The following is a 14,606-nucleotide window of genomic DNA, read 5'->3' as shown; positions in this document are numbered from 1 at the left end:
ATGTCCTGTTTATACAAAATAAGGGTGGGTGGGAGGGCCCAAGGACAATTCCATCTTGCTTGTCTTTTCTTTGTCTGCCACATCATTCCAAGAGTGTTGCCCTATGTGGGGTGCTGCCCCTCTGCCCTATCAGTCCAGGAGTGCTGCCCCTCTGCCGTTTAAATCCAGGGGTGCTGTTGCCTGTATGCTATACTGTGTAATTCTCCAGGGGTGCTGCCTATGCTGTATAAGTCATGGGGTACTGCCATAAAATTCCAGGGTTGCTGCTGTACTTGATCCTAGGTTTAAATTAAAGCCTAGACCAGATATGAAACAAGCTTCAACATCACAAACAGATTTGTGAAAACACAACTACAAAGGTGGAAATGGAAATTGCTATTTTGATGATGTGTTTTCCAATGAGACCACATTTGTGGCCAAAGTCAGTCAATCTCTGAAGAGACAGAATCATAATCAAGCGCAACTGCCGGAGAGGTAAAAGAGATAATTACTGCTGAAGCAAATGAATGGCTCCAATTAGTTAACCTTCATTTTTATTTATTATTAATGTTCCACATTTTGGTATTATTTATTTACAAGACGCAAATTTGTTGTACAGGGTTCTTTTCCTAAGGGCTGCGTAGGGTTATTGCAAGACCTTGTGGTTTTAGAAGAACAGAGTTTCAGCGATCTTGCATTGCATCAGCTTTCCATTGCACTGCAGCACTAGCTGAGCCAGGAGCTCCTGTGAGCACAGTTACTGAATAAGGCCCAGTATGGAGTCTCATGGTGGCTTACAGCCAGAAAGATGTCTGGCTTGCCAGGCTGAGGCATGCTGTGAGCACAGAGGTTAGCATTGCTATGTCATACAGTCCTACTTATAGTATGACATTATTTTTGACTGTAGAGTGGTAAGCCTCACTAGGGCAGGGGCTCAATAACAAAAAATTCACTGCAAAATCCTGCTTAGTATTGTACAGAACCCACCCGAACTCAACTTTACCCTTCCGGGGTTGCTGTGGGGGCTCAGGAGTGGGTGCTAAAACATCTAAGGGGCTGCTTTATTTAAAAATAAAATATGAGAAAAATAAACAAGACACACAGGTATGCTCACATGTGTGTAACTGGGACACACAAGTATGCTCACATGCGTGTAACTGGGAGCTGTGAAAAACATAAATAAGGCAGCTGCCACAAAATATTTAAATAAAAATGCAATAAATAAATGGTAAAAAAGAAACCCACGAGGTTTTCACATAATAAATATCCAAATTCTGTGGAGAGGAAAATATCCAATCTTGATCCTGTGGTATACACCAGTTTATTTGCATCACAGCATTAAATCCAAGATTATCTTAATCCCTGAAAATGGAGAAGGGGGTGCAAATTGGGAGGCTTTGGCCCCTAGTTTTTCAGTTTGTCCAGTAATGTGGTAATTTTATATTTGCTTGATTGAAGATCTTTCCATTCCACACCAATATAGGAGTGGAGGTGAAAGCCTGTGTATTGTTCCTGATTGTGTGTGCCTCTCTAATTTTTAATCACCTTCTTGACACTGTCATCTTCCTCTTGCCTCTTCTTATAATGTGAAAAGTCATCAAAGAAGAAGGTGGTGTGTTCGCAGTTAGCTATGATTCAGAGAACTTGGCAAGCTTTTTCCAGTGGGACCATCTGTCGCTGAAATAATGGGTTTGTTAAACTGTGCATGTCCTGTTTAAACAATATAAGTGTGGGTGGGAGGGCCCAACGACAATTCCATCTTGCACCTATTTTTTTCTTTGCATTATGTGCTCTTTGGGGCCTAGTTTTTAAATCTGCCATCCTGTCTGCCACTGCAGTGCCACTCCTAGATGGGCCAGGTGTTTTGTGCCACCCACTTGTGTCATTTTGATTAGTCATCCAGCTACCTCAGTGCATTTTTTGGCCTTAAAACAGTATTGTGAGGTGTTCGGTGTTCGGAATAGACTGGAAATGAGTGGAAATTTATGTTATTGATGTTACAAATATTGTAGGATCAAAATTACCCCCACATTTTGTGATTTTAGCTGTTTTTATGTTTTTGAAAAAACATCCAGATCCAAAACCAATCCAGATCCAAAACACAAATGGAGATCCAGATCCAAAACACAAAACCAGAAAAGTGTCCACAGCACATCTCTAGTTAAGAGTAAGCGTTAATAAATGACAGCAAATCTATTATGAAACAAAGCATCTTTCAAAATAAACCCTCTTGTGAGTACCACTCAATATCGAGACTTAACTCAACAAAGTCACACTCCCTTTGGGATCTCAGGGGTTAATTTTCTATACATCAGCTTGTCAAAGTAGCTGATCAGCAGCAGCAGCTTTGAATGATACTTTAAAAATGGCAATAGGATTGAGTGCTAATCAGGCTTGTTTAGCACTCATTTCTATTGCTTTTTTAAAACGTTCAGTCAAAGCTAACCATGACCAGTGTCTTTGTCAAACACATAGTAAATATACTCTTAGACTCATTATACACATGACAACGATATATTCAGATACAGTACATCCAGGTAGTGAGAACTGACACTTAAATCTTACGTTCACCCTTATTGTTTTTTTCTCACAACATCAGGCTTGGGCTTTCAGTTGTTCTAAAACAGCTTTCACAAAAGCCCAAGCAGATTTCCACAACAGCAACAAGAGCAACAAGTACATTAATATTGATAGCAGGGTTGGCTGGTTTAAATCTTTTTTTTTTAATCACTCTGCTTATTTATTATGCTGTGACTTAAATAAAGCCTATTATACAAAAAAAATGTATTTTTATTCAAAATGTTTAATGCCAGTGGCATGCTCATTGCTAATACTTAACCTTTTATGTGTGTGTGTGTGTGTGTGTGTGTGTGTGTGTGTGTTTCTCTGTAGAGTGCTTTTGCACTTTCAGCTTTGTATTACTATTTAGATTTATTTAATTATAAGTAATAAGTAGGACTCATGCATAACATTAACTTGTTGTTCTTATTTTCAATTTCATCTATATCTGAGTTTACTTTGTATGTATAGATATATTTAATCTATCTACATATATTCAGATGTATAGTCAAACAACAATGAGAAAGGAGGACTTTGGTGTTGGGGCATATTCAGATATAATGGGAATGATGAGCAGTAAAAAAATGGTTTTATTGAAAGATCTCAAATAAATTATAACAAAGCCTAATAACTTTGGATCATTAGGGCAGGATGTACTAAACTTGGCTTCTATGATGTGGTACATCACCCCCCTTACCTCATCTATACTAATCACATATGTACTTACATATGCGATAAGTGACATAAAGGTCAGCTCTCCCGATAAGAGCTGTCCTTTGCGATCAGTGCACCTCCAAGGTTCAGCACCACCAAGTTTCAGCCCCCTCAGTGGTCATTGGAGGTGCTGGATTCCTCTCAGGTAGAATGTGGAAAAACTTCAATAGAGTAATGCCAGCTTACCCACTGCAAGTGGCAAGACCGGTATGAAGTACTTATGGGAAATGCAGCCAATCTCCGAAAGCGGTAGTTGTCCAGGATTTTGGCCGCATTTTTCCTATAGTACATCCCACCCTATTTGTTAGAAAGCATTAAAACATTGTTGATCAATGTTTCTAATACATAACAATGTTTCACAGTATTAATATAATAAGTGTTATTCATTTTTTTTTTTAATTTAAACATTCATGCAAAAACAATGCTTTAAAACAAAAATTATATATTTTTTCCAATGCTGATTGATAGGGACATTCATATAGCACATCAAGTTTTCTGCTAGGGGTCAATAGTCAATTATCTTCTAGTAGACCCTTTTTTCAATTAAGATTTTAAGACATCATTTTGAACACATTGATATAAAAGTTGTAGATATTTCAAACATTGTAATAGTCAGGTGGAAATGTTGCCCAAATCAAACAGTCAGATTCCTGCAATCATTTTGAAGAATGAACTGTACTAGATAAACATTAAAAGCTGACTGGATTCTATGGGCAACTTCTCCACTCAGGGACGGACTGGGGCTACTATTCAGCTCTGGCATTTGTGAATGTGCACACATGTCACAGCGCGTGAGCACACGTCACAGAGGGCGCATAGACATGGTGCACGGGGGCTTACCACGAGTCAGAGGGGCATGGACTTATGGCACACCTACCGTTTTCCTTGAAACACACACTTTGGGTGGAGGTGCATTGATGCGTGGACATGGCTCATGGAGGTGTGCTGGAAGTCAGGGGGGGTGTGGACTCACGGCATGCCCCAATTTTCCTATAGACACATGCTTTGGGGGAGGGGGCAGTCAAACCAGAGAGCTGGAAGCTGCGTGTTGTCTTCCTAGCTCTCTGTGGGACTGAGCCGGCCCACTAGACCATTGGCCCTTCTGGCATATGCCAGAAGTGCCAGATGGGCAGTCCTTCCCTATCTCCACTTACCCTATTTAGACAGTTTGTACATCTTCCCCTAGCAAACATGATTCTCTTGCCTATGATGGGACATTTGACTGTGACTACCAATGTTTGATATATTGAGATACTTCAAAGTGCAGCTCTCTGACAGTAGTAATGAACACAGGTAGACAGCCCCAGAGTACATGTGCACAGTCATAGATGGCCTGGAGTTTCAGCACTTGCAGGATCCTGGATACACTGTGGTTTGGTTCTAGTTTCTGGTACCATTTTCTGCACCCTCTGAAACTCTGATTAACGCTTTCATGTGGCATGTCAGACTAACTCCATGATTGCAGTTTCTCATTGGTCCTCTCAATCACACATTACAAATCTCAGCCAAGTTTGGGAAACTAAGCATGGATCATGGAATAAAAAGGCTGCATGGAGCACACCTGGTCTCTGAGAAATGCAGAAGATAAAAAGCTCTGCTGTCTCCCTAAATGTTAGTGCAGCTTCACTACTACAAGCAAATGTTGAAGTCAACGTGTTATAAAATTAATAGTAGGTAGGTCTTTAAAGTACAAATTTAATTTGGGCAATTAATAAAATTCAAATAGAAAGGATGCACTTATGCATGTCTTACATTAAGTGTGAAATTGGTACCAAACAGTTAAAAATGCTATTACATTATTGTCATAGGCTGTGGTTAGCAAACAAACCTTTGAAAACAGTCAGAAAATAACAAAGATATTGTTTACTGTATGAACTTATCCAGTAATTAAATTATTATGGATGGATTTTAATTTAAAAAAATAAAAAATTATGCATAGAGTATTCAAGTTCATTAAATAGATGTGGTATATCATTTAGATCCTTTCTGTAGTGGGATAGCAATTTATTATTTTTTCCTAAAGTACTTGAAACTAAGATTTTCAATTGTGCAGTTACGGAGCTACAATACTCTTTGCTGCTCAAGTTCACAACATTTTTCATTGTTAAAGTCATCTCAGAATAACTAATAAGGGCTATAAATATTGAAGGATTTTATTTTCAAAATACATAAATTGATTCATTGATTCAAATCCAATCTAATGCTTTCAATGTTGCATATTATTGTTTTATTCCTAAGGGGTTAGTTTGGCAACAAAATTGTATAAATGTTTTACAAAAGGAATAGCCATTGCTTCATTATAAATTTCTTGTCATGAGATACAGTAACTACATAAGCAAAACAATTACAAATTAACAAACATGCTCAAATGTAAATATACAGTTGTGTGGTACAGTATGTTAGTATAACTATAAATGTAAATACACTACTACAAATGAGTATTCATTTCATCATGGTAATGACATAGTGGTCTGTTTTTAAAGTTTTTTTTATTTTATTCAAGTAACGTAATTTTGTTTATGATATACCAATACTATGAATCTATAATTGATTTAGTAACCAGGAAATGATCAGAAAAAGAAAATCCATTCTACTGTATATGAAATGGTCTAATTCAATTTGTATAATATGAAAAATATGGATAGATGAGGAAATATTTTGTGCTTTCCAATCTACAGCAGCTCATAACCCAATGGTAACAAAAGGGGTCACCAACACCTTAAGACAAATGTAGAAAAAGAGTTACCACCTGCGTATTTGGGCGCTTGTCCAACTTATTAAGGGTGAAACTGGTTGGATAATATCACAATGTTTTTCAGCAATATTCTCTGTTGTGAATACCTCAAAGAAAACAAATTAAAAACATCATGGTGCAGAATTATTGAAAGTTCATAAAATTATTTATACAATGAAGGATTTGGATATGTCTACCCCTATGGATGGTCTACTATTCATGTAGACATACTGTATGCACTTCTAGGGGAGTAGACACAGCCACACAGATTCGTATGCTGATGATCTTCACCTCAAAGAAAGCAAAGAAACTCCAATAGTGTGGTACATTTAATTAAAAATCTCTTTAAAATTCATAATATACAAAGAATGTAATGGACTCTCACCAAGATGTATTGTCTACTCACACATTAGTAGATGGTATGCAAATAACAGTATGTTAAATCAGGTGTCCCAAAAAACACATTGCTGGGAGCAAACCACAGTGAAGTACACATTCCTGTACTCCTCTCCAATGCATTTTGATACCTACCAGGGTATCCTTTTCAAGGCATTAGGAGCAAGATGTGTGATCTGATGTGTGATCTGAAATGCAGGAACCCTATATTCCACTATATTTGTATATATATTGAACACTGGAAGGCAAGGCTTCTTCCTCTGGTATTGGCACTCCTCCCATTCACCCTCAGGTGTTTTAATTAGCTGGGTTACTGCGTTTCAGATCACACATGGATAAGGCCCTATTTAGAGGTAAGTCCTGAATAAATTTATAGAATGTGATGGTATTAGAAATGTTAGGGATCCATGTGATGAAGTCACCTGGCCGCGGTACATGGGACCGCATATTTGCGCAAATGTCTGCTAAGAACCTCAATTATACTCCATGTTAATTGTGAGGGTTTATTTAAATTAATTTTACTATCAGTGTTCTTAGTTCTAGGAGTGTGCATCTGCATCTCTCTTCCTCCAGCATAGTATTAGAAGCCTCGACATGATAGCACCTCTTGATATCTTTAGTAATAGGATGTGCAGTCCAGGTCCCCCCCTTTTTTCACTATAATACAAGCCACAGAGAAGGTAGCAAAAGTGGGAAGTAGTGACAGAGGTGGTCATTCCGAGTTGATCGCTCGCTAGCAGTTTTTAGCAGTCATGCAAATGCTAAGCCACCTCCCTCTGGGAGTGTATTTTAGCTTAGTAGAAGTGCGAATGAAAGGATCACAGAGCAACTACAACAAAAATTGTGCAGTTTCAGAGTAGCTCCAGACCTACTCCTAGCTTGCAATGACTTCAGACTGTTCAGTTCCGGATTTGACGTCACACGCACACCCTGCATTCTCCCACCCACGCCTGCGTTTTTCTTGGCACGCCTGCGTTTTTTCAAGCACTCCCTTAAAACAGTCAGTTGACACCCAGAAACGCCCACTTCATGTCAATCACTCTGAGGCCAGCAGTTGGACTGAAAAGCTTCGCTAGACCTTGTGTAAAACTACATCGGCCGTTGTGAAAATACATCGCAAGCGTGCAATGCGCCGCATGCGCAGAAGTGCTGGGTTTTTGCTTCATCGCTGTGCAGCGAGCATTTTCAGCTAGCGATCAACTCTGAATGACCACCAGAATACACATGCTAGTAAAGCAGCATTTGTATAAGTTTGTACAGACATCAGAGTAAGTCATACGTTTTTTAAATATGTACTGAAGGCATAGGCTAACATTTTACACTAAGTAACACATTTCTTAATATTTAATAGATACATTTAATTTAAAAACATATTGAAAGCCATCATGAAATGTGTTTGCATGTATGGTAACTGAATATTGGGAAATAGCTTTAATTTCATGGTAAAATATAAAGTGGAAATTCAGTTTCATTGCGTCAGTGTTGCTACTATTGCATGGAAAATTGGCATTTCAAGTAATTTTAAATTTGCAAGGAAAAAGAATCAAAGTGCCCATAGAGCATTAGATTGAAAAGACAAGAATTAGATTAAAGCAATAAGTTATAAGGCTGAAAATACAAAAGAGATATTGCTCAGCAAGTGAATATACAAATATTAAAAGTGCAATCCTCTATACATAGTAAAACAATGACAGCAATATTGTCTAGTATAAATTTAAAGAAAATATTTTACCATTTTCATTCGTACCTTTGAGAAGATTGTCATGTTTGTTTCAGCTGATGCCAATGGATTATCTGATTTTTTTCTTTTAGAAATACTGGTTTACAAACATATCATTTCTTGAAAATATTGCCTCTGTCAGTTATTTAATGATAACAAAGATAATATTGTAGGCTAGTTGTGTGCCTCATAACTTGATAAACAACAAAATAATCAAGGTCCTTTCCTAATTAAATCAGCAAGTGGAAATGGATTTCCAGCATATAATAATTACAATCAATGCATATTCACTCTTGAGAAGATACATTTTTAACTGAATGGTTTCCTTTTCCCCACTGGTAAACATTGTTTAGTATTTCTGAAAATAAATATAGAAAATGTCTGTTTTTTTGTGCTTGCTATAATTTACCTTTCAGTCACATAATTTAAGAAATCAAGTATTGACCAAAGCAATTGTGAATCTAAAATTGTATTGGGATAGTTATGAAAGCTGATGCTTTGCAAAAAGAACGCTAAAACTCTATTCAATCCATAAGATAAATACACCAGAGAAATATCCAACACGAAGACCAATCATTGAAAAAATACAAAGCAGAGGGATCTTCCAGTTACATATAACTGAAAGGAGAAAATTATTCTAAACCCTAATGCATAATATAGGTGTTACCAACTGACTTAAGTAAGTATAAACAATGAAAGAAAAGAAACAGAGAAAAGAAAAAAAATGTAAACAGACTTAAACCTATAAGACTAGCAACTTTTTTTCTAGTACCGTGGTTCTCAATATCGGTCTTTAGGACCATAAACAATTCATGTTTTCCATGCCAACCAGCAGATGCACAGGTATTTTAACAACTGTAACATTTAAAAGATCCACAGGTGACCTGAAAAACATGAACTGTTTGAGGTCCTGAGAACCCAGATTGAAAGCCACTGTTCTAGTATAATAAAAGGACAGTGTAATATAACAAACATCATCAGTGCACTTATCTTCATACATCACACATAATTAGTAATGTAGACATGATCAATTTCTAATATGTTCTTCCAGAGAGCAAAATTGAATTTCCCCTGGAATATAAGAAATAATTCAGTTTATGAAGACTGTTGGCCTGAGTCAGAGTCTGATTCGAAGTGGCCTTATTTATTAACTAATGCTAATGTGAGTTTCCAAAGGGCTAATACTGTACAGAATGAGGATTCATGTGTCTTCAAGCAGGAAACCACTCTGCCCACTATTTTTCCATCCACAGCCACTGCTATTACCATTAGTATGGGCACTTGCACTGGTCCCATGATAAGTGCAAAAGATCTGTCTGAAACAGGCTTCCCTTTTCCATATAGAATAGCACGGAACTGTTGCTACATGCCCACGACATTCCCACAAGACAGAACAGCTCTGTGCAATCATATTGTTGCTGCCCATTTCCCACTCTGAAACATCAATTTAATCTAAATACATATATGACAAAGATATATCTGAATTAGAATAGGAGGGAGATATGCAAAAATGCATAAATCCACATCTGCGCATGCACTGTATGATAACGCTTGCTATTTGCATCCTTTTAAAGATATCTTTATAACTCGATAACAGCCCATGTGTATAAGGACAAAAACAGTTCACTGACCTTACATTGGCCTATATTCTCTCTGATTTACAGTATACTGTGCAGTGGTAGAACTTGCAAGTGATGGAACCAGATGCAAAAATATGCTTTGGGTCCCCTCCTCTGCCCCATGGAGAGAAGCAGTGGGTGGTAATGGGAGAGGCTGTGGGTGATGGAGAGGCAGAATTGTTTGAGCTATAAAGTTTTTCACAAATAGAGTTTTGATAAGGAATAGGCCCTTTGTATGGTTCAAAACTTTGGTGTTATAGTCTTTGAATGTCACTTTTGTTACTCGTCCACATTTACATGTCTATCACACTGTAGAAGTAGCAATAATAATAGTAATAATAAAAATAATAATAATAAAAAAAATTCAAACATTTAAAGATGCACAAGTTATTGGAGTGGTTCACTTATGATTTGCTTTTGGTTAAATCCTGGCTTATATTTATCAGAAGCACTCAAAAGACCACTAACACAACTGTCCTAACAATAGCAAAAGTTTAAAGAATGGGGCATATAGATTATGAACAACAAACAGAAGATGCCACTGTTTGTTACATATTTAATTGATGATTTAAAAAATCAATCAAAATATTTAATTAGGTTCATAGCATCTATTTTCAAACCAATCTATTTTATGGGGAAAAACACACCTGCAGAAAAAATTATAATTTCCCTACTAGTGGCAATAGTTTTACTCAGTGGCATCCCCAGTTGTCCATATGTCCCCATGGTAGCATTACACTTTTCTTATGTGTCCATAGGAGACAATTTAAGTATTACCCTCTACCCCCAATATCCATATGTCTCCATTTTTATATGAACCCCAAATCACCCATCCCATCACACCCAGTTGCAAAAGAAGTATCAGTGGTAATAAATCCAATCAGCTCTCCATCAGTGGAAATAGGTTACCCCTAGAGGCATTAAAGTTCCCCAGTTCCATTGACCCTTTTTCACTTATTAGGAGCACAGCGGAGAGTGTCTCAGGGCAGACCAATCTTCAGTCTACCCATCTGCAGCTGGTATCAAGCATATTCATGATCATACGGAAAGTTTCCTCTTTGCACCATTGTAAGTGGCATATAAACTCCAGATTGCTGATCACACTGCATTCAGATGCACAAAAATTACAGTGATGTTGGTGTTCAGAGATGCTACATCACTGCTGGGAGGACAGATATGTAAGATGAAATCCACTGTGCACATGTGCAGAATAAATATACACTTTAAATACTGTATCAGTGATGGAGCAGGACAGCTTAGTTGCACAGGATGCGATTATGTCACAGTGAGCCCATCTGGCTGAGGTTGCATCCAATGCAAGTGTACCAGTTAAGTAAAAATTGTGGCATGTAAAGACAGATGTACCATTATGTACAATAGATTTATAGAGGCACAGACTTCTTTCCAGGCACAAAGAAAAATAAGGAAATGAAAGCAATCAGCTAAAGTTATGACTGGACCAATGAAGTTAGAAGGTGTTTGTTGCAAAAGAAGTGTGACTAAGAGATGGTATGGGGCATAGTGGATAGAGCTATGTGCTCACAGGCTTCAATGATGAGAAGTTTATCTTTGCTACTGTGGTACTTCTGGCTTCAGTGGAAACAAAAGGACACTTTTATGCATTAGGCTGCCATCAGGTAGAGCTGCAGAGCACAAAAGAGAGAAAGCTGGTAAAAAAAGGGATTTGCTGGTTTCAAATGTGAAGTGGAGATAGTGTGAAAGATAGAGAGTGGAGGGAGGTACCAAAGGACTCCGAATTTAGAGGTGGTACCAAGTGCAGGGGCCACTGGATACCCACTGAAAGAGTGCTGGGGATGGCAGCAGAAGCACTAGCAGTGTGTGTATGAGATCTAGAGAGGCAGCATGGCAGTGCTGGTAGATGCAGCAGAGATCTGTGCACTATTAAGTAAAACTCTATACCTCAAGAGACTAAGTTAGTAATATATATGCTGACATGTATGTTATATATGCTGAATGAGCTATAATTGAACCAGTGAATGGAGATAATTGAAGTAAAAAGAAAAGAAGCCATTTTGTGAGAAACATTGACTAAAGGTACACTTGGGACTGAGATACAGATACGATTCAGTGCTGAAGATAATAGTGCTGCTAAAGTTGAACTGTATTCATTGTGCTTTATCATTGAAAAAGTCTTTGCTAGTATTCTCTGGAACCAAGAAATACCATCATGAGATGCTAAGTTTATTACCTTTGCCTTTTGTGCACTACAAGTACATACATGTAAAAGGACAGTGACTACCTAATAAGAGAGAAGACAAATGAAATTAAATGACTGATCAATTTAGAGTTGTTCTAGTCTGCATATTAATAAAGTATTTTGCCATTTCTTTGTATATGTGTTATTGAGAATGTTATTGTGTATTTAGAGTATAGTGCATTGAAGTACTGTAAATGAGAAACTGTATTTTCATAGATAGTTATAGCCAAAGAGGTGCTGCAGCAATTAGGATAAACAAGTCTATTTAACTACTATCGCCTATTTACTACTATATTGCTAATTACTGTCATATATTTTTTCATATTTCATTTGTGCAGAATTGCCTTTCATTTGTATGGTGATAATTATTTTCTCCATATTAACTATCCTGGACCCACAACCTCTTACATCCCTTTGAAATACTTGATAGATTATTATATTCATCAAGGCTGTCACATTTTTTTTTTTTTATTGTGTGTATGTAGCTAGCCTCTCTGCTGCAACTTGAAGTGCATAAAGCTAATAAAGTAATTGCCAACAAATAAGAAAGATCCACTAAAACTACCATCTCATCTGTAAAAATGCATCTCATTAATTTACTAAACATCAAACATAGCAGAGTTTGGCCAATTCGTACTGAAATACATGGCCAGCCACACATATACAAACTAACACACCATCAGCCAAACACGGGTGGATTTTCATACACCTCAGAGAACATGGGAATTTACCAAGCATTTGTATTTTCAATCATGGCTGAACATTACACAAACACTACTGCAAAAGGATAGAACACTACTGCAAAAATAACATATAGAACTGCTTTTTGCTAGCGTGTCTGAGATGTAAGGAAACTGTATTAACACAAAAAAATCAAATATGATTAGTAAATTATTTTAGATACAGTATATATGCATATAAAAATTAATGAATGTATTAATATTGTACATATTTTTTAACATACAGTATACTATATGTTGTTTGCGAAATTTAGTAAAAAACATATGTGTTTATTAGGTGTGTACCAAATATTTTAATGTTCAATTAGTAATGCTGTACATACCATTTTTTTTCAATTTTGTTGAGATGTTGTCCATAGCAAACACATTTTCATAATAAATCATATATATGAATTCATAATGTCATTGTGTTTACATCATTTTTAAGTTTTGTTGCTATGATCCACTTCTCATCCAAAAATATCTAACACTGCTGTATGTATAATTAAGCTAAATACACCTATCTAAAGTAAGCCATAGAACCACACAAATTCACACAATACAGTTTATTATAATTAATAAGTAAAACAAAATATTAAATGTGTCCATGATATGGCAGCTATGTGCCAACATCTATGGCCTACCCTTCTGCTCTCTGGAGGAGCTACATCCTATGGATGATGTGGTGGTGGCTTGGCCGCCTTTCAGGTGTTGGGGATTGTCATTGGGTTGTCCCCCAAGAACTGCTAGTATGTGATACTGTTTGTTGTGCCACTAGTTGTTGGGTTAGGTTTGCTATGGTGGTGTTCAGGTTCCTGGTGGCAGCATTTTGTGATTCCATCACTTTTAATACACTTTGTTGGGTCTTTATGTTGGAATCCAGTATGGTAAGGTAGTTCTGGTGGAGTGTTTGGTAATCCTCGACGAGTCTTATGAATGTATCATGGAATCGGTTTTGATCTTGCCACAACACATTTTGATCTGCCCTCATCTGTTCCAGTGTATTAGCAATCCATGTCAGATGAGTGTTTTGCTGCATAGTTGTCCTGTTGAGTCTGTGGGTATTTGATGCTTGGCTTGAAAGGTAGGTAGCTTGCCGCTTCAGCCATCCCAGATGGTTGGCTTTCTGCACTGACCATGTGCTCCAAAACACTTACTTCTGCATTTTTGGTGCAGATGTTTGTGGACTTATCATAGTGGAGGGTGTCTGCGTCATTGGTCTCATTGGTGGCGATGTTGTTGGTTTTGGCTGTTAGGTTGAGCTTATAGGTTTGCTACTCCATTGCAGCCTCCTCCTCCCCTGTGGACTGTTGTTGTGGCTGAATGAGATCCTCTGTTAGGAGAGCAGAGAAGTGTGTAAGTTTTGTGGGGGGTATGTGCTTTGTTGTGTGAAAGTGCAATTAAAAAAAACAAACATTTTTTTTAACAAATGCAAAGTGTTGTTGCCCATATCAACCAAACACATTTGGTGTATTTTGGTATATGGGTATAGTATGATAACTCATTAATGTTTAGTTTGTTTGATATGAGCAACAACAATAAATATACAGTCATTTAGTGAAACATTTGTTAAGTATGGTTATTTTAATGTATAATTGAATCAAGGCCTAGGGCTGTATTTGTGACAGGTTTTTATTTTTAAAGTGTAGTTATTGTCCCTACCAAACACTAACATGAAACATATCTTGCAACATGTGAATGGTTGCTAGAGTAAACATGTCCACTTAAAAAAATAAAATAATGTATGCCTCTTACACTGTGTGCATTATGTTGATGTGTGTGTGTATTTTTTTAGTTTTGTTACTCACAAGCCACCTCTTCTGGTGGTGGAGTCTGTCACGGTGGACTCTTCAGAATGGTGCTTGGAGGCCTTGAGTTTCTCCACACTGGTGGGGCAACAACAGCTGAAGGTCCTAAAGATGAAAATGACAAAATTAGTCTTTTGCAT

The sequence above is a fragment of the Pseudophryne corroboree genome, chromosome 1 (genome assembly GCF_028390025.1).
Source record: "Pseudophryne corroboree isolate aPseCor3 chromosome 1, aPseCor3.hap2, whole genome shotgun sequence".
Taxonomy (NCBI): domain Eukaryota; kingdom Metazoa; phylum Chordata; class Amphibia; order Anura; family Myobatrachidae; genus Pseudophryne; species Pseudophryne corroboree.
This window is presented reverse-complemented; position numbering follows the sequence as displayed.